Here is a 23,538-nt window from a genome sequence, read left to right on the forward strand (position 1 = left end):
ACCACTATGCTACGAGGCAAGAGGGATTGAAAGGTGGTTAAATTTATCGATGTCACTCAAAAAGTTGACTTACAGTTAAGTGAATGGGTTAAGTTTCCTGCTTTCTGCCGTTCCCTACGATGCTGGAGAAAAACCAGCTGTCCCCAAACCAGTGTCCAAATGAATAGCAGTTCTCTTACATGAAGTGTTCCCCCACATGGATTAAAGCTTATTGCCTTTCTGGACGTCCCGAACGAGAAGGCTTGCAAAGTAATTCGCATCGATAAGTTTCGATTTATTTATACGTAAAAGACTAACATACTCGCGAAAGGACGGAATAGAGGGATTTTTTTTAAAAGTCGATCAAAATAAAGATAGAGACGACATCCGTTCGCTAATCGGAGAAATAATCTAGGAAGTATAAGGAAACTTTTAAATAAATGTAACTTCGTCGAGAAGCCTGGCGAAAAAAGCTTTTCTTTGGACATACAAAAACTAGCGCGACCGTTTTGCCTTATATATATATATATATATATATATATATATATATATATATATATATATATATATATATATATATATAGATTAATCCTCCTCATTTGATTTTACAAAACATAAATTATATAACTAACCTTACCCTCCCGATTCCAGTTATATTTCTTATTTATTTTCAATATTATATATTACTAAAAATTACAGTCTACACCAGTACCTTGCATTTAATCACACCTAGATATTTTCACTTTTCCTGTGCAATTTGAGTTACCACGGTTTAATCTTATTATTATTAATTATAAGATGAAAAATATTTCTATTTCTCTCTATTAATTATTAAAATTTTATTTTCAGCATAAGAAGTTGAATATCTACTAATTTATTTATATATGTCACCATTCTAACCGGAAACGTTAAATTTATGGGTTCTATTTATTCTTCACTATTAGTATATTATGTGGATTTACCTTTATAAATTTATTTCAGTCAAATTTAAGGCACGTAAGCAGGAATTTATTCCTAGGAAGACAACTTTGTATAGCATCTCTATTAGGTTCGTTCCTGAGTCCTATTTTAAAAGATGCAACGTGGTTTCTGAATATGTCCTTAAACGATCAATTCGTAGCCCAGGTATACTATTATCCACATTAATTTCAAATTTGTACACGTTTTCTGAAATTAAGCAATTGCCCTACACATTTAACACTCGTTACTTTTTCTCCCCAAATTTATTTAATCTGATTTAATTCTATTATTGTTCAACATTTTGTGTATTTTACGATTATTGAAACCTATTATGTTTGCAAGATTGGTAACGGTCGAAAAAGAAAGTTTAACAGTGTTCTCATAAATTATTTTACATAATCTATTCTCTGGTGGAAAGTTTTTATCAATTCTTTTCTAAAATTCTTTAAGGATATTATTTTGAATTTGTTCACTGAAAAGCGCATAAAACCAGATTTTTTGCGTTTATTTCTCTTATTTTTAATTTTGTTATTAAAATTATGCACTTCTTCATTATTCTTGTTTATTCTTCTCATTATTTTTATAGCTTTTCCATCCTTCACATTTCCTTTAGTCATGTTCTATGAGATCGTGCGGTCTGTTCTGCTAATTGTATTGTCCACTTCCTCTTTGTATCTGAAATACCCGTGATATCCTAATCTAATTAGAACTTCATTGTAATAATCCTTATTTTTGTCAAATAAATTCTCATTTTGTGATAGCTCGGATATTATTTTTGATATACTGGGGATAATATCTTTTTTCGTACACTTCGGATGATTTCACTTATAATCTATATAGAATAGTGTTTGCTTTGGTTTTTGACTTTATTTGTAGGTGTTATCGTTAAGATTTAGGGTTATATGTAAAAGGTTTAACTTCTTACAATTGCTGTCTATCGTTATTTCTTAATTATGTTAATTAAAGAATGATTTAATATTCTTCCTGTTTTTTCTATACTTCGCTCACTTAAATTAACTAGAAATAATGCATCATTCCTATATACCCCTCCATTAAATTCGGAACGTTTAATTAATATATATATATATATATATATATATATATATATATATATACTGGTAGTCACATTGAATATTGAAATGTTCATATCTTTGGTTCTATATGATGAAACTATATAAAAATGTACAGGCTTTATGGAAATTATACCACTAATATATGGTTAATATTTTATAACAATTGATAAAACCAAATATATTTTCAAACAAATAAAATATGCAGAAATTTACTTACATTTGTATATATAGTGTCCTGCAGGCCGGCTTACGCTTTGCTGCTCTTTGGTTGTCTCTACTGTGACCTTACCAGGCCACTAATATATATATATATATATATACATATATATATATATATATATATATATATATATATATATATTTAATCGGTGCCTCCTATTTTGTAACTCCAAAAATGTAAAGATTACGGGAGTAGTACCATTAAAACCAGCGATCTTTTGTGCTTCAGTATTTATTTTACTATATAGTAAATTTTCAATGCACATTTAGAGGCCATAAACGATGACTGTGCATGGGCGTCCGGAGATTGCTGTATTATATGAGTTTCGTTCCAAAATTAATGTCTCCTATTTTTTAAACTTAAAATGGTAAAGATCTATGATCACGCAACGAGAGCCATATTATACTCCTTAATTTCTACATAGTCATCACCATTCTCAATGAACTTTTGCCAGGAATTCAATAACGCAAATCTACATTTGCTGAACGTCCATGACAGTAGTTGCTTTCTTCTAGTCTAACACCATCAATATCAGCAACAGAGAGATGAATCTTTCAAGTCATGGAGGCATTAGTTTGGTAATCATAACAATTCAATTTTCAACACCTGCCTCCCATTCATTAGGAGGGAATAACATTTTAAAATATTACTTTTCGAAGGCTTTTTTTATGGAATTTTTTGAAAAACTATTTTCGCTTTTTTTAAAGATTTAATTCGTATTTACTAAAAAGTTTATTTTGTTTTGTTTTTTTGCCCGTGACACCATTTATAAATCATTTGTTAATGATGAAAATAATTTGCTAAATGAATCCTCCAGCAACCCAGGGTAGCAGTGCTAGTTTAAAATAATATTAGTCTTTTCTTTAATCCGTGCATTACTAATTAAATGTTCTACTTTTAAAGATGTAGAGTACGTTACTTTAAGAGAAAGCCATCTATCACACTCATCATATTAATTATCCAATAAATGCACCACAGGACATTTTTCGAAAATGAAGGATTTATTAATCGTACTTGATCGACCAGTGAAATGCGAAGTTCAAGGGGATTGGAGAATAGGTCGAAAGGGTTACTTGCGTGTTTTAAACGCATACTTAATTATTTAATATTTTGTTAAATCCTTTTCAAGCTATATCCCATCAATCGCAACTTTCTTAAATGCCTGTCTGAAACCATTTCTATATTTTTCTGTCTTAATTTAATTTCCTGTTCACAGGAATGCACTGCTTATTTCCAGGCATGGTCGCTCATCTATGTTCCTCGTAACTCATGTCTAAAATATATCCTATTAATAACATCACGACAGATCCACACGAACAAATATATTTTTTATTAAAAATACGCAGCAATAGTTAACAATTTTTCTTGGTTAGTTTTCTTACATTATTGGATTTGTAAAACTTCGTTTGTGTGAATAATGCCATAACTATTGAATTCGTATGAAGTGATTATTTATTTATCATATTTATTATTTATGGCTATGGGAAAAAAGCGATAATTCCTTATAAAGATTCGAGCTTGAAGAGATCGGATTTTAGTACAAATACTATTTTCGTGCAAATCCAGACTAGGCAGGAAGTTATTTGATGACTTGATGGCTAACAGAAACCAAATGGTTATCCCAAAGACAGAAGGTCCTGGATATGACCTTAAATTGTATCCGATGGTGAGGGCCCCAGCTTGCAGGCCTTAGGGAGTGTGGAGCCACCCTTTAATTGCCATTGCTCCCAGGTCCACTCTGACCCGGAGTGGTAGCACCTGTTAGGGTCTCAACTGTGGATTAAATAGAATACGACTTAAAAAACAAATATACTATATTAAAAAATCGTTCTTCAAAATCACCAGATTCGGCATTAAATAACCTGAAAAGGGTTGATATGCCTTAAAACAAAACAACCAACCAACCAAAGACAGAAGATATTTATGGGTCTTAAAAATACCAAAGCTGTAAAAAGGAAACAACAGTCAGCATGAAAAGTTCCATTTCACTTCTTGTAAAGAAACTACGTAAATAGGAAGCTGAGGTATCAAAAGAACGAATCGATGAAGACAAACCATCTAAACGAGCTGGGACAAAAGGGGAAGGGAATATTTAATACCGTACACATGCCATAAAAGTATTCATACAAAAAAAACTGAGATAAGCAGCAGCACACCTTTAATAGCAATGTTGCAGGGAGTGAGTAAATATATTAACCAATCAAATTACAGATCGTAAGTTTTCAATAAGAATACCTGTCTCAGCACGTGTTAAATTAATTCTCTGTACAGGAGTTTGACCCAACGTTTACATACCTTTACGAATATGTAAAACAAGAATACAGCGCTACAAAGCTTTATATCTAGGATCCTTATTCCAATTTTGATAAAGAACAAAATGGTAATTACTCTAGAAAACGCCTATAGTAGAAAGCTTAAGCTTACGAAATTTTTAGATAAAACTGAAATTTAGAGAATCCTGCTTAATTGGTTTATAATGAATATGGTTTATAAGTATCTGAATTTACTGAAAAGGCTTCCTTCCATTTTTATACTCCTAACATAAAATAAAGTAAGCTAAGTATAGTTAACATTACTCGTCTATTCACATAGCGGATGTGTTCCAAAATTACTAAAGATACGTTAATTACTTTAAGAAAGGTCGGTGATCCCTAATAAGAGATCTCCTTGTCAGATACGAGTCAGTCCTCGGTCAGGGACCCAATGTGACCTGTGTTCGTCCTTTGCAGGGATCCTTCGCAAGGTATCTCAACGTAGTAGGACCCCTCAATCGATTTGGTCGGAATCACTTTCACCTTCGGGTTGATAGGCCGCCGCTTCGTCGATCTATCACGCTGAAAAGAAGCAATCTCATTCACACAAATGGGTGACACGACTCAGTTATCTATTCTACTGGTTAGTTCAAAATAGATATACACAATATATACTTATATACAATTGTCCGTCTTTTACCAGACTCCACTGAGCCAAAAAACAACAATAGATTGATTCATCTCTCTCGAAATGGCGGTGGAAGGATGCGAGGAAGAGAGGTGGGATGACGACCATTCGATGGTATTAGATTCTCTCAAAAATCTCAGCTCGACTAGCTCGGTCTTGGCGCGAGGACCCGTTTATGTAGTGAGGTGAAGGGGTGGGTCGAGCTGCTGACTGAACCAATCGCCAGTAGCTTCGTCATCTGAGGGGAATACCCATATTCCTCGGTTTGCACTTGCGATTGCAGGCCTGTTTCTCACGATCGAAGGTAACCCCCGTGATCTCTCGGTCTGGTACTATACTCAGAGGCCAAACAACCCTGAGTCAGTACTCGCTGGCATCGGAAACGAAATTATAGTTCGTTATGTATCTGAAAGTGAAATCAAGTTTTTAGCTTTCACCAAAACAATAAAATTTATAACTCAATTTTTCTTTCAGCAGGGTGTGGTTGCTGTCGCCCGGCATAAAACGATACTTAACGAATAAAGCAATCATATCTGCCCGGCATTCTTCAGTGTTTCAGGAGTCTCAGCATCCCACAGTGGGGATCCCAATGCCTCCCTAGCACGGACACATCACAACTTTAGGGGTAAAGATTTACATAAAAAATATAAGCACATATATAATATATATAATGTTCATATAAAAATATTATAAATGTTTTTAATTTTGTGTAGATGTTAAAATTTTACTCATAATTGATCGCGTAAACAACATGTTACACTTGAAGGCACTTTAAATGTGCCATTTACCATCTCTACAGACGACTGCTTACGAGAGATTTTTTTCTATATGGGAGGAAAGGTTTTAAAAGTTGCTTGACCAAAACCTATTATGCTGAAAGCTTGCTTTTTTATATCTTTGAGGAAAAAAGTTATTTCGAAGAAAATAATAACACATAAAGTTTCTGTCTTTCTTCAAAAAACAATATTTAAATGCGTAATGATATTGTGAATATTTAAATAGCTTTCTTAATTTAATGATATTTTGCTGAGAATAACTTTTCAGATGAGAAATTTTTATTGATTTTTTAAGATGTAAAACTGTCAGATTGTCAGATTAGTGTAGTTCTATTATCATTCCTGTAAAAATTTGACTGGTAAATAAAAATACACACATAAATACGCATATGGAAATTGGCATAAATGAAACCATTGCATTTTTTTTCTAATATAGTTTAATAATAAAAAAAAACGAAAAATGTTTATAAGATGATATGGCGCGTATGTAGATTTTTTTTTAAAGATTATCTTTTATAGGATAAAAAAAAGTTTATCTTCCACGAAATCCAGCATTCAAAACCTTGAACGTGTTTTCCTGTTTGGAAAGAATCCCTTTCGGCTTTGAACACGTGCAGGAACTGTAAAATAATTTTCGAACACGAGCGCTACAAAGTGAAGGTTATCTTATTTTCTACTCCCAGATTGAGTTGCATATGTGTGTATGCCGGTTAATATATATATATATATATATATATATATATATATATATATATATATAAATATATGTGTGTGTTTATAGGTATATATATATGTATATATATATATATGTGTGTGTTTATAGGTATATATATATATATATGTATATATATGTGTGTGTTTATAGGTATAAATATATGTATATATATACATGTGTGTGTTTATAGGTATATATATATGTATATATATAGGTATATATATATGTATATATATGTGTGTGTTTTTAAGTATATATATATATATGTATATATATGTGTGTGTTTTTAGGTATATATATATATATATATATATATATATATATATATATATGGGTGTGTGTTTAAAGGTGTGTATATATATATATTTATAAGTGTGTGGTTATAGGTATATATATATTCATATTGGTGTGTATTTATAGGTATATATACATTTATATGGATGTGTGTTTATAGGTATATATATATATATATATATATATATATATATATATATATATATATATATATATATGGGTGTGTGTTTATAGGTATATATATATTTATGTGTTTGGTTATAGGTATCTATATATTCATATTGGTGTGTATTTATAGGTATATATACATTTATATGGATGTGTGTGCAGAGGTATATATATATGTATATATATATATATAGGTATATATATATATATACGTATATATAGGTATATATATATAGGTATACATATATATATATATAGGTATATATATATATATATATATATATATATATATATTTATGGCTGTGTGCTTATATGTATATATATATATTTACATGGGTGTGTGCTTATAGGTATATATATATATATATATATATATATTTATATGGGTGTGTGTTTAATGGTAGTTATGTATATGGATATTTTTATGTTTTTGTCTATATATGTGTCTACATACATTTCTGTGCGTGTATTAATATGTATGTATATATTTATATATGTGTGTATTTGTTTGTATGCATACGAATATATTTATATGTGTGTATGTATTATATGTATATTTATTTATATGTGTGTATTTATTATATGTCTATTTATTTATACGTCTGTGTATTATATGTGCATATATATATTTATATGTGTGTGTTTATAGGTATGTATATACGTATGTGTGTGTTTATAGGTATGTTTGTATATGTATATTTTATGTGTGTGTTTATATGTATGTATATGTACATTTATGGATGTGTATTAATGTGTATGCATATGTATCTATTTATATATCTGTGTATATGTATTAAGTATAGGTATACATTAATATATATATATGTGTGTGTGTATGTATTATATTTATATATTTATACGTACATGTGTGCATATGTATTATATATATATGTATATAATTATATGTATTAAGTATAGGTATACATTTATATATATATATGTGTGTGTGTGTGTAAGTATTATTTTTATATATTTATACGTACATGTGTGCATATGTATTATATGTATGTATATATTTATATGTGTACACGCGTTTATCTATATATGTATATGTGCGTATATATATGTATATGCTGTACGTATGTATATGTATATATTCATATGTATATGCATATGAATATATAGACATATGTCATACACATATATATATATATATATACATACACTAATTCATGGCAACATATAGCAATTAAGCTACAAAATCTTCTATGTTTCATTATTGTAAAGAAGCTCAGGCTAAAATGCGTGAAATTCGTGTTACCGTTTATTTTAGTACTAGCTTGGGTGCCCGGCCTTGTGCGATTGTTTGGAGGTGTGTTTTGAGGAAGAAAATGTTTTAGTATGCAGACAGGCTCCAACCTGTGACACGAAGGCGGAAAAGAAAGTGTGTGTGTGTGTGTGTGTGTGTGTGTGTGTGTGTGTGTGTGTAAGGGTGTTGGCTGAGCATAAACAGGGGGAAAGGGGAAATTGCGAGCGCAAAAAAAAAAAAGATAGGAATAAGGCACCAGAGAAAAAAGAGGTAACTGTGGTTTTGATGAATGATTTGCAAAAAATGTAAGTGAAAAAAACGACCCTCCTTGTAAAAAAAGTGGACAGTGGGGGGGGGACGGAATTAATGCTTTGGGCCAATTTTTCGATATGTGTCGTCCGAAGGGTCGAGCTTCAAAATTATACCAGTCTCCTAAAAATCCGTCGACTCTGTCTCAAGGTTAAGGAAGACATACATACATACATACATACATACATACATACATTCATACATACATGCATGCATTCATACATTTTTCGATATATGTGTGTATGTATCATTATTATTAATAGTAATAATAATTATTAAATATATGAAGGCAGAGATACATACATACATACATACATACATGCATTTAAACAAACAGGTGAGATTTATATTATAAATATCCCCGTTCTATTTAGTTTGGCTAGCTTACAAATTGGATTTTTTTTCGCACCCGCGAGTTAACTTTTTAATTACCCTTTGACCGACATTCCCACAGAGTAAGATTCGGCTGATTTCTATTTTCTAATCAAGTATTCTATTTTGTGTAAAGTGATGCACTCTTCCCTTACCGTGTAGTTTCATTGCCATATATTTTCATACAGGGTAACCAAAAGAACAAACGGGCCCCAACTCTAATTAGGCCCTGTTTCTTAGTGTTTTGTACGAATTAAATGAAACTTTGGTCATATCTAGTTTATTATATTCCAAGCATCACATCAAAGCACTAGGGTATTTCTCCGTTCTACAGTATATGTTCTAGATGGCCTCCATTTAACTTGGGGGGGCGCCCTGTACTTAGCTCTGTCTTACTGTGGGAGTAAATATTGAAAATCGATGTATAAAATAGTACATCTCTTTTTAACATTTTAGAGTGAACATATTAGATAACTTATTCAGTAGAACCTCTAGATACGAAGGATGCTCCTTAAAAACGTTAATCTTACGAAACGTGATGTGAAATTTGTTGTCTCTTTATACGAAAAATATTTCAAGATACGAAAGACAGAAAGAATATTTTTAGGCATCTGAGATTTTATAATATCGTTTTAAAATCAGCAATTTATTTCATTTAATTTTTTTTGGGGGGGGGGATTTTTCTGGTAATATTTGTGTTTATTCTTATTTGAAAAGCATGGTTCTACTTGGATTTATATTTTTACTCATCTCCTCATGAATTTAAATTATTTAAAAAGTCATGAAATGTATGTACGTATTGCAATTTTTAGCATATTTGAAGAATAGAGACTATGAAAAATGTTTCTTTTTAAATGTTTAACATACACCATCTGAATTTTTTGAAAACGGTATGGGAGTTTTTTTTTTCTTATTTTCTTTTTTAGAAATCACTAATTAGCGCTAAAAATGTAAATAATCCATTTCACTTCGAATCCTTTTACCGCGCGCCTGCGTGCCCACAGATTTGTTTACGAGTAATCAACAAATTAATGTTAAAAAAATCGCAGATATCTCAGTCGTTTGCTATTAAATACAATTTTATATTTATATGTCAAAGAAAATTTTAAAAAATGAATAGCAAGTTATGGTATTAACCATTAAGTTGGTTCTTATTTCATTCTGGTTTTATTACAAAATTAAATAAGGAGTGTTTTCATAGGGCTTGGAATGGATTAGACGATTTATGTCTTAAATGCCTTTCAGGATACGAAAATTTCCAAATATGAAAGGCAAGTTGGAACCAATTAACTTCGTATCTAGTTAAGTATATATATATATATATATATATATATATATATATATATATATATATATATATCTATAAAGTGAGTAAACCCCTCACATTTCGTCAAATATTTAAGTACATCTCTTCATTGGACCACACTGAAAAATAAAATGCTGTTTTTGAGACAAAAATACGTTGTCTATCTGCAGCATATATAACAGTACCCTCAAAATCTAGCCATTAAAACTAAATCCCCTTAAAGGTGAGTACACTCCTAAAAAAACTATACACCTAAATGTTTAAATTGAGTACTACTTTTTTCCTTTCCAAAATGCCATGTGACTCATTAGTGTAACTATGCCACGTGTTCATAGGGAGCAGGCATATTCAAATGTGTAGTGCAGCTCTCACAGTCTCTCTTCTCGTTCACTGAAAGTTTCAACATGGCACCACATAGCGAAGAACTCGCTGAGGATCTTAAAAAAAGGTGTTGTTGTGCTACATAAAAATAACGAATACTACAAGAAGATTGCTAACACCTTGAAACTGAGCTGCAGCACAGTTGCTTAGATCATCCAGAATTTTAAAAGAGCAGGGTCCACTCAGAACAGGTCTAAGATAGGTCGTCCAAAGAAGCTTAGCGCACGTGTTGAGCGTCATATCCAAATGCTATCTTTAAAAGATCGGCGTAGGAATGCTGTTAGCATCGCTGCAGAGATTAAAGACGTTGGGGCTCAGCCTGTTAGTGTTCAAACCATACGCCGCACATTACATCAATTTGATGTGCATGGCTGTCACCCTAGAGAAGGCTCTCCTGAAGGAAATACACAAGAAAGCCCGCAAACAGTTTGCTGAAGACATATAAACAAAGCCCATAGATTACTGGAACAATGTCCTATGGTGTGATGAAACGAAATTTCATTTTTTTGGTTCTGATGGCCTTAAACATGTGTGGCAGCGACCAGGTGAGGAGTACAAAGATAAGTGTGTCATGCCTACAGTCAAGCATGGTGGTGGTCCAGAAACTGGGTCGCAGACTAGTGTTCCAGCATGACAATGACCCCAAACACGCATCCAACATAACCACTGCTTTACTGAAGAGTCTTGGGGTAAAGGTGATGAACTGGCCAAGCATGTCTCCAGACTCGAACCCAATAGAAGATATTTTGGGAATCCTCAAAAAATCGGAGAGTAAAGGCAGTTTTGGATAATGACAGTGGACATTAAAAATATTGAGAATTGGCATGTTGTATGTTAATATTGGCAACTTTTTGTAAGGAGTGTACTCACTTTTGTTGTCAGAGATTTAGCTTTTAATGGCTATATTTTTAGCTATTTTGAGGAGAAAATAAATTAACTCTGTTATATATATATATATATATATATATATATATATATATATATATATACTGCATACAGGCTACTTATTCTTGTGTCAAAATATCATTTTTTCAGTGTTATCCCATGAAAATATATACTTAAATATTTTACGAAATATAAGCGATGTACTCAGTTTTGTGATACACTGTATATATATATAAAGTTAGAATGTGTGAGACCAATTCTTAACCTATATACTCAAATTCTTTTATCTATACATTTGAAATTTTGTATGTAGCGTATTCAGATATGTGGATCACTTTTTAATCGTTGTTCATTTGAAGAAGTGCTGCTAAGAGGTCAAATTTGAAAAAAATTGTACGTGGGGTGGTCATCGGGTTTTATCCGTTTGTCAACTAGTTTACGAATGCGTATGCCTGAATTGTTCATATGACAGATTCCTTATGTAAAGAATTAGTAGGTCTGAAAACACTTTTTAAAGATAGTGTTAAGCTGCGCTAATGGTTAAACGTGACTCACGGTTTATAAGTTCTGGTTTCGGTTTCGATCTCAGATCAAGTATATTTTTACTTACAAGAAGTAAACTGTTTATAAAAAAAGCATATTACTCTCATGCACATGTTTCTGTTTTTGTATGAATTAAATATAATATTTATGCGTATTTTGCGATCGAGTATACTTATTAAAATATATATATGTGTGGGTGTATATATATATATATATATATATATATATATATATATAATATATATATGTATATGTATATGTATATATATAGTTAATAAAGAGATGCTATTTTTAGATAACAATTAATAAGTTGAATTATTCTGACTACTAATGTCACTTTGGATATTATTCTCTTAATTTTTTCAGTCTATGTAACCTCTAATATTTTCTTCTGTATCGTGTTCAACTCCAACATTTTCACGTTCAACACGACAATCTACACAGTATTTTGAGGAAAGTAAGCGTTACATCGACCGAAACGTTGAGAGAATAATATGAAAGGTAAGAACATAAATCCTTATAATATAAATTGACTTAGCTATTGAATTTACAACAAAATCCCTCGTAAATGAAACCCCGGTAGATTGTTTTTTTTTTCTCAATAGCATCATCGAGAAGTATTTGTTCATTGTATAAACATTTGTTTGAATTATTTCGTTCTCTTCTGAAAAGTTTCAGCTAAGCAGTATTACTAAATTTGCTTTCGCCATTATATCTCAAGCTGATAGAAAAAATATATTTGAAATTAACTGAACAAAAAATCCCTTCGTTTGCTATTTTTGAAATCAAAAACTAAAAATGTAGGTCCTACTGCTGATGCAATCCTCTATCTGTATAAGAGCCAAGTAGTCCTTAAATGAAGTACTGTTGCCACTTTTGGGTAGGAGCTGCTCGGCGCGCTGTATCCTGCCGTGGAGTTCAAAACCAGCTTCAAAATCTGGTAGTTAAAGCACTTTTCTCTTGTCCGCAGCCGCAGAAGATACGTTGCGGGCCTGTCTCTACTCTATCGCTATTTTCATGAAAGTGCTCGTCTGAGATTGAATCTATGGTCCTACTTGTAAAACTCTCACAAAATAACTCCACTAGCTACAACCACTATTAACATTTTTCCCACTCTCTATATGTGTCTAAATCTAAACGCAGATTCCATGAACAAAGATTCTTTCATAGAACTGCTCGATTGTGGAACACTGTTCCACTGGCCTGTTTCTAGGCCGATTATAATGTAGTAGTTTTCAAGTCCAATGTAAACAAATTTTCTTGAGCCGCAACCCTAAACAATCAAATTCTACCCAATCTACACCATTACCGTTTACTAAACAACCATCTTAGATTTATTAACCCTTATACTTGAGTGGCCTTCTGACCTTGATAAGTGGTGACTTCTTTATAAAGCAGAAAAACTGTGCTCAATTATTTGTTTCGCTACAAAGTAATCACCATCCTTTATGTACTTTCGCCAGTCTCTTTTGATGCCCCGATCATAAATGTTTCGACCGCGCTCTGTCACTGACATCTCTGTCGACTCTCTAAAATCGACGAATTTCTCACCTAATTATGTCAACATCAATTATTTCAGCTACCTAAACGTTCAAGAGGCGTTAGTGAATGTTGATCGGTTCATTTTTTTTCTGCATCTTTGCTTCTGGCGCACGACCTGACAAGGGGCCTTTTCTTAGAATCTCACGCCGTTATTATCTGCAACAAAGAGATAAAACTTTTAGGTAATGAATGCATAAGTTCACTCATTATAACAATGCAATTTGCAATCCTTTCTGATCCATTCTCGGGGAAAAATGGGATGTATTTCTTTCGTAATACTTTTTCAGTACGAAAACTTGCCTTAGTTATGGAAAAGAGGAAGCTGACGTATGGTTCACCTCACTCCTAAGAGGTCCACCACTACATTTAAGAAAATGATTGTTTGTTTATAATGACATGAGGTATCTCTATCATAGCATGATTTCCCAAAAGGATAAAAGTAGTCGCGATATCGGTTTTAAATGTGGAGAAGATCCAGTTCTCTAAAAATGGCCATTCTGGATTGAGGCAAAAAAATTGCTTCAGTCTAGAAGGGTTTGCTTTTTACTGATCAAGTATAGCACAACTATGAAAATACTACATTTTGATCTTGGTTTTGGTACGCGATTCATGTAAGGTTATCATTCATATTAATGTTCATTATACGTGGGTCTTTTATTGTAATTTTTCATGGAGAAAAGTGACATGAAGAGACTTCGCGGAGAGTTATCGTTAAGATTTTATTTTGGAGAAAATTAACTCAGAGGAAAGAGATTAATATTCTCTCAGCTTTCACTTATCTAATAAATTTTTCAACTGAAATTATTAACATATGGACCAAGACGATATAACATTTCGCAATTATATTACAAATTTTGTATAAGTATTGGTCAACTGCCGCGCGCAACTCATGGACGATTCGTATTGCTCGATGTTATATTTCGTACGGTTTCTAGAAACAAACTGATTTAAAAAACGTTTCCTCTCGGCTCGAAGGGTTCAATACTAGAAACGATTTCGATTTGCAGATTTAGGTCACCATGCGCTCTGTTTAGCTACTGTCTAAATCTAAGCTAGCTAACTTATTCCATGCTGACATTGGGTCTTTATGTAACACTGATAAAGACATGTTTCCAATGCGTTGCTTATTAGCTCTGTTAATAGATTATTTACGCTTAAAAGTAAATGCATTTCAGTATTTTATAAGTTGTAGATATTTTCTGAATTTTCCAAATTAATTCAGCTATGTTATTTCCGGTGGTAATTTTTAGTCTTTGTAACTAATTTGTAAGATATTTCTTGCATGTTAATATTAATGCTATTTTTCTGCCAATCCATGAAAGTGTAATTAGATTTTATGGTTAATTTTCTCCATCGGCGATCGCATTTTCGTCGAATATAATCAAGCAAATAACGTTGTCTAGGTTATACAACGACCACTTTTTTGAGAAAATCAAGACGTAATTCCTGTAAGAAATTTCACGGTAGATTAATAATTTTAAATGCCTCATATTTTCAAAATGTACTTTTTAAACTCTCATCTTACTCTGACTGATGAGTTCTTATTGAGAATGCATCAATCTGGTCAGTGGCCATTACCGAATGCCACAAGGTTATGGACGCCCTTGTGAGATTCAATAATATTTACACCTATAATTAAGTTCGATTTTTATGGTAATCGTAAAAGATAGGGTCAACAGAAAGAGAGTTCCAAAAACCTACAATTTATCGAACGTAGCTATATGAATAGGCAGTTGTACTACAAGTAAGCGTCAAAACAATGAATCGATGAAGAACACTAGACCAATGAGTCAAAGAAAAGGGAACAAAGATAGAGGAAAATAGATCAGACAATTCTGAAGAATATGTCATAATGAGATTTGTAGAGACTAACAACATCATGTCAGTGATAGAGAGAGAAAGTGCATAAAAGAAAAAAAATTGGGGTCAATCAAATTTTGTGGCACATCCACCCTTATGAGAAAGTATGTCGATAAGAATATCTAAGTTACCATTGTCTAAGATAAAAAATATATTAATACCCTGGTGTTGGTTTTGGGGATTTCTAAAGGGGCAATCATGATATTATACTTTGGAAAAAGTATAAACCTATAAATATACGGTAGTGTGTATTTGAATTAATATTACTATAGGAAAAAGTAAAAGCTAAACGCAGAGGAAATCTGAAAATATGTCATCTTTCACCAGAATAACACGCCCATTAAAATTAAAAGGTTACAGTAGTAGGAAAAAATATCGTACCTTTAATTACCATTTACTCATTAGATTAACCCCAACTGACTTTCTTTTTCCTAAGCAAAATTTCCACCTGCGCAGGAATTTAGATAAGATTATATATGTTTTACGGTAAATTTGATCGAATTTAGATGCAAATGCATTAATGTCTAGCGGATTTATGTCTCTGGAGTTTCGTAGCATGCAATTAATAGCATTTAATCATATAAATCAGTGTTTGATCACTTTTCGCAAAAATGTGTATTTTTTTCTTTCTAAGAAAATTAGTAGCTATTTGAGCATAGACCCATTTATAAATAATCAGTGTAAGAAGATTCGATGTTTTCACTTCCATTAAAGCCAGCATCGGGGAATGAATTATATTGTGTTTAATATATATTTATCTATTTATTTCTTTTATTAATTTGCGCATCCTGTTACTATATAGTATAGTTTGCTTTCTAGAATCTATCTACGCTGTTACTTTTATGAAAAGTTGCATATAAAAGTTGTATATAAACAATCATTAACATGTTACATTCGTAAAGAATGTTAATGACTTTCATAGTGAACATTGACATGTTTTCGCAAACGTTTATGGCAAGTGAGAATACATAAAATATTGCACTTTGTTCCCTACGATAGAAAAAAGTAAAACAATAGTAATTATACGGTTGTGTGTGTACAGTTTTTAGTGTTTGTAAGAGTTCATTGAGAGAGGGCTCAAACATGGCAGTTTTGTGTGTTTGCCATAGTTAGTGGTTTGGAGCGCAGATTCGTTAATGTGTGTGTTTTATTGAGAAAGTACGAGAGTTAGCGAGAAATATACGCCACTTTATATCCATTACTGGTGGTATATTTTGCCAAGCAACACGGATATTTGTGTACTTAAGGTATTACTTTCCTTAGATACATGTAAACAAAGTATAGGTTTATAGATTTCTAAAGGAAATAAATAACAAAAGTGAAACGAAAAATGATTGTCCATAAGTACTAGTCAGTGTTCAACTCATTTTGATACCTAAAGTATGGGCGTAGATAGGAGAAAGCAATTTTAAGACTTTCAAAGGTGATTATCGGTTATAATCTGCTAACATACTACTGGAAGCGGCAAGAAGGCAAATCAGTTCTTTCCCTTTGAAGTTTCTTACGTATTTCTATATTTCTTTTACAAAAGTTCAAATCCGATGTGGATTGACAAAATATCAAGCTGTGTCACTGATGTTTTTGCAAAGATAACAACGCATCAGTTTGATAATTGTCAACTCTGAAAGATTCTTAAGGAGCTTTTAGACGCCCAAAAGGATCGCATCAAAAATAAGAATCTCCTGCTTTTGTAAAACTCAATTAATTTTTGACAATGTTCCGCTTTTCTAGCGACCACCTTATATGATTTCTGTCCTTGTTCACAAGTAAAAATTAATATTTTTTCCATAAGAATTTAGAGAGAGCTGCTTTCATTTCCAAAAATCTAAAACTTACAGTGTAATTGCAGACACGTTTAACATCGACACATATAATCAGAAATGCCTTATACATTCAGCTATTTCGTGTGATATGTCCCGCAATGTCTGAACAGATTCGTATTTACTGTTTCACTTTGATTAAAAACATACCAAACAAATTACTACGAAAAAACAAAAAAAGAATACATTTGTTAAGAATAGGGTTGCTAGATTATTCTCATACGCATAACCTTTCAATTTACTTCTTAGAGAATAAAACCTGTATATTGCAGCACATGAAAATGATTCGTTTTTGTTTTCGGACAGTTTATTTATTCTGCATTGTGGTGTCGTATAAAACAAGTAAGTCATTTTAATTAATTTGTGAAATGCGAATCTTAATTACAATGATATTTTTTAAACAGATGCCATTAGATTATTTTCCGATTTATTACGCAATAAATCAGGGATGTCATGCATTAACTAACTTTAATTATAAAAGTACTTACAACAAATAATTTATTTACCGTAAAGAAAATTACTAATTCCATTATCTACCAGAATACTCTTTCGTTTTTAAGAAACCAATTCAGCCCGTTTGATTAATTACTTCGTGAAATTCAATTTCCGGGCTTTCCACTAATTTGTTATTATCTCTATCTTATTAATGCTATGTTAATGCGTTTATGCTGGGATATCTCCAATACAGGTAGCTAGTGTAAAATATAGTGAAAGGAAAACTACTTTACTTCACCGACTCTTAAGCGAAGCTAAAAACTTGTAATGATTTATAATATATCTTTACACGGTTGAGTAATATGCCTCCAAAACAAAGGCTATGCCTTGCTGATTGATGAACATACCAGACGAAATATTCACCCAGATAATGTGGTTTCTTTTGTCTATTTTGTCTCTACTATTACGTCGACTTTGCAGGTAGTGGCTGAAATCAGACCCGATCCGCATTCTTCGGTCTCAATCAGTCGCTGTGGTCTCGACAGGAAATACGCTCGGACACGAAGTGACGCATCTCTCCGGCGATGGTGAGAATCATGCTTATCCATGGCTGTGAAATATGGCCTCTAAGAGTGACGGATTTATACAAACTGAAAGTCTTAACAACGACTGTCTTTATAGCATTTTCACTGAATTGGAGATCGTATTCCGATTTCTATTGTCCACTGAAGACTAAATCTACAGCTCTACCGTTCAGATGTTGGCATTGGTTTGGACATGCAGCTTGTCGACCAGATGGAGATCTTTTTCGCAAAGTCGTCTCTCCTACTCTCTGCCTGGCTGACAAAAACGTGTCGGTGAACAGCATAGATCTGGGCGACAACAATTAAGGACGACCTGGTGATATTCTTGCGCCACAAGCAGTTGGTCTCGGAATCAGAAATTCTCAGTCATTTTTTCAGAGCAGGATAATCGCCATTTAGTCTAGTTAGTGTTTTAATCCTTGCTATATTCCAGAATGGCAAAACGACATCCACTGTATCATGGGCTAAAGACCTATTGTCACTGTTGGGATTATCATTCCTCAAATGCAGGAAATACTGGAACACCTGGCGATTAGTAGGAAGTTGAGAGCCCCTGATGCTGGAGCTGGGTTGCATAATGAGATACACATCACTGAATGACCTTGTGGCAGGAGTTGCTACCTTTCAGTTGGTTCATCCCGTTCACTTGTATCGTTGACCACTTTCCCACAGCGTAGTTGTCTTCCAGATGCCATGTTGTCAGCAGTTCAAAAATCTTAACAAATCAGCTTTAACTTACAATCTGAAATGAAAAGATAAAACATACTTAGTGATAATAAATTATATACATGCATTAAGAGTAACATTTTTTAGATAAAGTTGTGTATTATATGATGGCATCCTTTCCAAGCATAAAAAATATATATGTTTGTGCATCAGAATTAATTCAAATTAACACAGGTGTTCATGTGTTTACTACCATATGCAAGAAAATTTTATTAGCTTTCATTTGGTGCCACTTTCAATGCTATAGCATCAAACTCTGGAAAGCTACAATGAAAATAAGGACATAATATCCCAAGTTTTGCAGCGTTTTTGAAAAACGTCAACAATAAAATTACATGGCTCTTGAGGCAGGCATAGCCAAAGTCAAAGATCACAATAACTGGTATATTTAGCTAATTTAGACCTTGGAGAATGGGAATAATATCAGTTTCCATATGTTTTAAGAAAAAGGTCAATTTTGAAGAGGTCTAGGCATACATATACTTTAATATTGTTAACATTGTATGCCGTTTAATATTAAAGTATGTGCATATGCTGTTAACTACTAAAGCATTTCTTATACAGTTTTGTATCATAGTACGTGTGCATGAAGTTTAGTATAAAACTATGTCTGTATGCAATTTAGCATTAAAGTATATGTGTATGCAGTTTATTATTAAAGTATGTGTGCATTTAGTTTAGTACAAAAGTATGTCTGTGTGAAGTTTAGTATTGAAGTATATGTATGCTGTTTAGAGTTAAAGTAGTGTGTATGCTGTTTACTATTAAAGTATGTCCGTATGCGGTTTAGTATTAAAGTGCGTATGTATGTTGTTTAATATTACAGTATGCCTGTATGGCCTTTAATATAAAAGTATATGTGCATACAGTTTAGTATTAAAGTATCCCTGCATGCCGTTTTCTAATAATGTAAGTCTTTACGCGATTTGGTAATAACATAGGTCTACATGTAGTTTAATAATAGTTTAAGTATATATGTAGCTTAATATAAAGGTATGTCTATATACAGTTTATTAATCACGGGTGTGAGTGCATGGTTTAGTATTCAAGTTTTTCTTTAAGTGCGTGTATTCCAATAGTCTCTCTATATGTGTGTATTAATGTGCTATCTATAAAGATGGCCCTGTAGTATTATCATAAAACATCAACTATCTATAATGATTTGCTTTATAAGATCGATGTCCAGAGAAATACACGATTTAAAAAAAGAAAGATCATTTAACAAGTAAAACAACTCGTTTTCTGAAATAGAAATGTGACTTTTCCTTCGTTTTATATGTTTACTTAAGTCAACGAATCTCCTAATGAGACCAGTAGAATTAAAGTATGTTTCTGATCACCAAAAACGGAGAATATTGAAAAAAATATCGTTTTTTTAACGTTGTTTTTGGCGTTGTTAGCACAGCATTACACTTGACTGGACGATCGATTTTTGTAAACTGAAGTCAAGTGTTCATTTAGTAAGTAGAAAATAAAGACGATATTTTTTTCATAGAACCAATAGTTATGAAAATACGAATTAAATGAATCCACATGAGAAAATCCACGTACTCGGATATTACTACAAAACAAACTTCCCACAACGATCCCTCTACTCATCTTTCATATTTGTTATATAAAATCTGCGTATGTATACGTATGTTAATGCATATATGTGTATATAAATGCATATGTTTGCATAGAAATGCATGCACATGTATATAAGTTTGCGTATGTAAGTGTATGTTTAAATCTCAACATCTTATGGCCCAGTTAAGTTTTAGAGAATCGTTACTACGTCATTCGAATTATTACCATTTTCTGTTTCGGAATACTGACAAAAACTAAATGATCGATCAAAAATTGTATACTATATAAGTGTTTTTTATTGTTTTTACTTTATTTTGTAATACCATAGGTGAACAAAGGAGAAATAGAGAAGAATATTAACTATTTATCTATTTTCCTTTATATATATATATATATATATATATATATATATTTATATATATATATATATATATATAATCAACACTTTAGCTGAGTTAATCCACGTTCGTTTTCCTAAAACGCGTCTCTCTGTATATTAATTACACAAAATACATGGCAAAATATTCCTTACTTTTGGGATTGAGATCTATATGAAAAACAAACATTTTAATTATTACTAGTAGTCGTAATTCGAATTTAATTACCTAGTAACCCATCTAGCTGAACGTTATTATTGGCGGCGTAAACTGTTTTAAAATAAAATTGTTGAACCCCCACTGAACACATGGAAATAACTAACTACAACACAAAAGTAAAATAGAACAGATATATTAAAAGCAAGAAAGTATATACAATATTTACACAGAGTCCATTTGTATAGTCATGGAGAAACACTCCCTGGAAAGGTGTCGGCTGAGTTGACTCTCGGTCTATGGTCTTTCTGATTTTCCCGTTGGGTTTCTCGTTGAGTCTCTCCCGTCTTTACCGTACCAACCATATTTACATGGTTGACACTCCACGTATGCTAATTAGGTGGATCCTGGCACAACATCCCCCTCCCAAGACTTGGTGTCCCTTTTGGAGTTCAAAATAGCTTCATATATTGGGTGATGATTATGGGATATTTTTGCCGTAGGTCCTATTTGCATACTATATGAATATGTCCATCAGGGTAATTTTTAGCATCGTTTACGTTTAGATTCCTGCCCAATGGGTCCGTGAACTTTCGTTTCTTACCGGATCTTCTCGGTTCAAAAGTATTTTGCGGAGGTTCCACTTGAAACTGAAATAAATTCTGTGGGATATTTCTCCACATTTTTTCAGATGGTTCTGGTGCATTTTACGAGTATTTCTCGGTCGTTTAATTATGTAAATCAGGTCACTGATTGTTTTATCCACTATGCCTCGCTCCCAGAACGCAACGTTGTTTTTGTAGCACTTGAAAAATATCTTCTCTTCAGAGATGAATCTTTTGTTAGATGTATTTCTAGTATTCTTTACTATATTCTGTTTAGGCAAGAGTGTGTCAAACACTGACAACTTTTTTGGCGAACATTAGTTCAACTGGTGACAGGTCTGAGAATGATCTCTTTGTCGGCGTAATCCTGTAAACTTGTAAGAACCGCTGAAGCGCCTTGTCTGTTGGAACCCCTGAGACTTTTTTTTTTAGAGCGCGCTTTAAGGTGTCGACAAATCTTTCCGTGAGCCCGTTGGACTTCAGATAATACGGCGGCGTAGTTATGTGGATAATTTCGTATAACTCACAGAAACCCTTAATCTCTTCCGAAGTGAGTTGCATCCCATTTTTAATCAGATTGGCTCTGGCACACCGGACTGAGCAAATAGTTTATGTAGAAAGGTTGTCGTGATATTAATCGCAGGCTTCTTGTAGCATAGCACTTCTAGCCATTTTAAGTAGTAATATTCTTCTATTGATGTGTAACATTGTCTATGGATAATCCGTCTTGGGCCATGTTTTGTGTACTATGGGTGGTGCTATTGCTGCTAATGCACACTCCTTACATCGATGAACCATGTTTGTGATATCCACATCCAAGCCTTTCCAGTATACAAAGCTCCGCATTAAGCTCTTTGTTCTATTGATACCTGGGTGACCCATGTAAAGTTCCCGCAATATTCTTTTCTACAACATTTTCGGGACTATTACTCTTTCACTATATACGTCATAGTTTAAATAGATCTCCTGCACTTTTTGATCATTTGTTACAATTTTGTTTTTATGTCTAAAATTGAAATCATCATTTTCAGCTTTCGTTTTCATTTCATTTAGTGTAACTGGCAGTTCTCCTAGAATGTTGTTTATTATTCTTTTTAGCTCATAATTTGCTCTGATAGTCGCAATAATCGATTCTTCGAATTTTTCTTCTTGAACCGATACGAGTCTTGATAAACTGTCCGCTTGACTTATGTTCTTAGATAATAGATGTTTCATGTGAAAGTTATAATTGAGAAGAATGGTACCCCATCTCAATAATCGATTTGCCGTGTAAACGGGTAAACCTTTCTTCGACCCAAAGATTGTGATCAGAGGTTTAGGATCCGTTTCTGGCATAAAGTGCCTGCCGTAGATATCTCTATGAAATTTCGTTATGGCGGAAATAATACTCAGGGCCTCTTTTTCAATCAGTGAATAACTTCTCTCTGCTGGAAGTAGTGTTCTAGAAGCGTGTGCAATTAATTTCTTCGAACAATCTGCCATTATGTATTGGATACACATTCCTACACCATATGAACTGGCGTCACTTGCCACTACAATATCCAGTTTTGGATTGTATTGGGTTAAAAAGAGGTTGGATTTAAGCATTTTCTTGATTTCCTCAAAGACTTTCTGACACTCTACTGTGTATTCCCATGCCTAGCCTTGTTTCAATAGTTCATTCAACGAAGATCTTAGATTGCGCATTCCTTTAA

This window comes from Euprymna scolopes, chromosome 3, assembly GCF_053919585.1.
Source record: "Euprymna scolopes isolate OS-2025 chromosome 3, ASM5391958v1, whole genome shotgun sequence".
Classification (NCBI taxonomy): Eukaryota; Metazoa; Mollusca; class Cephalopoda; order Sepiida; family Sepiolidae; genus Euprymna; species Euprymna scolopes.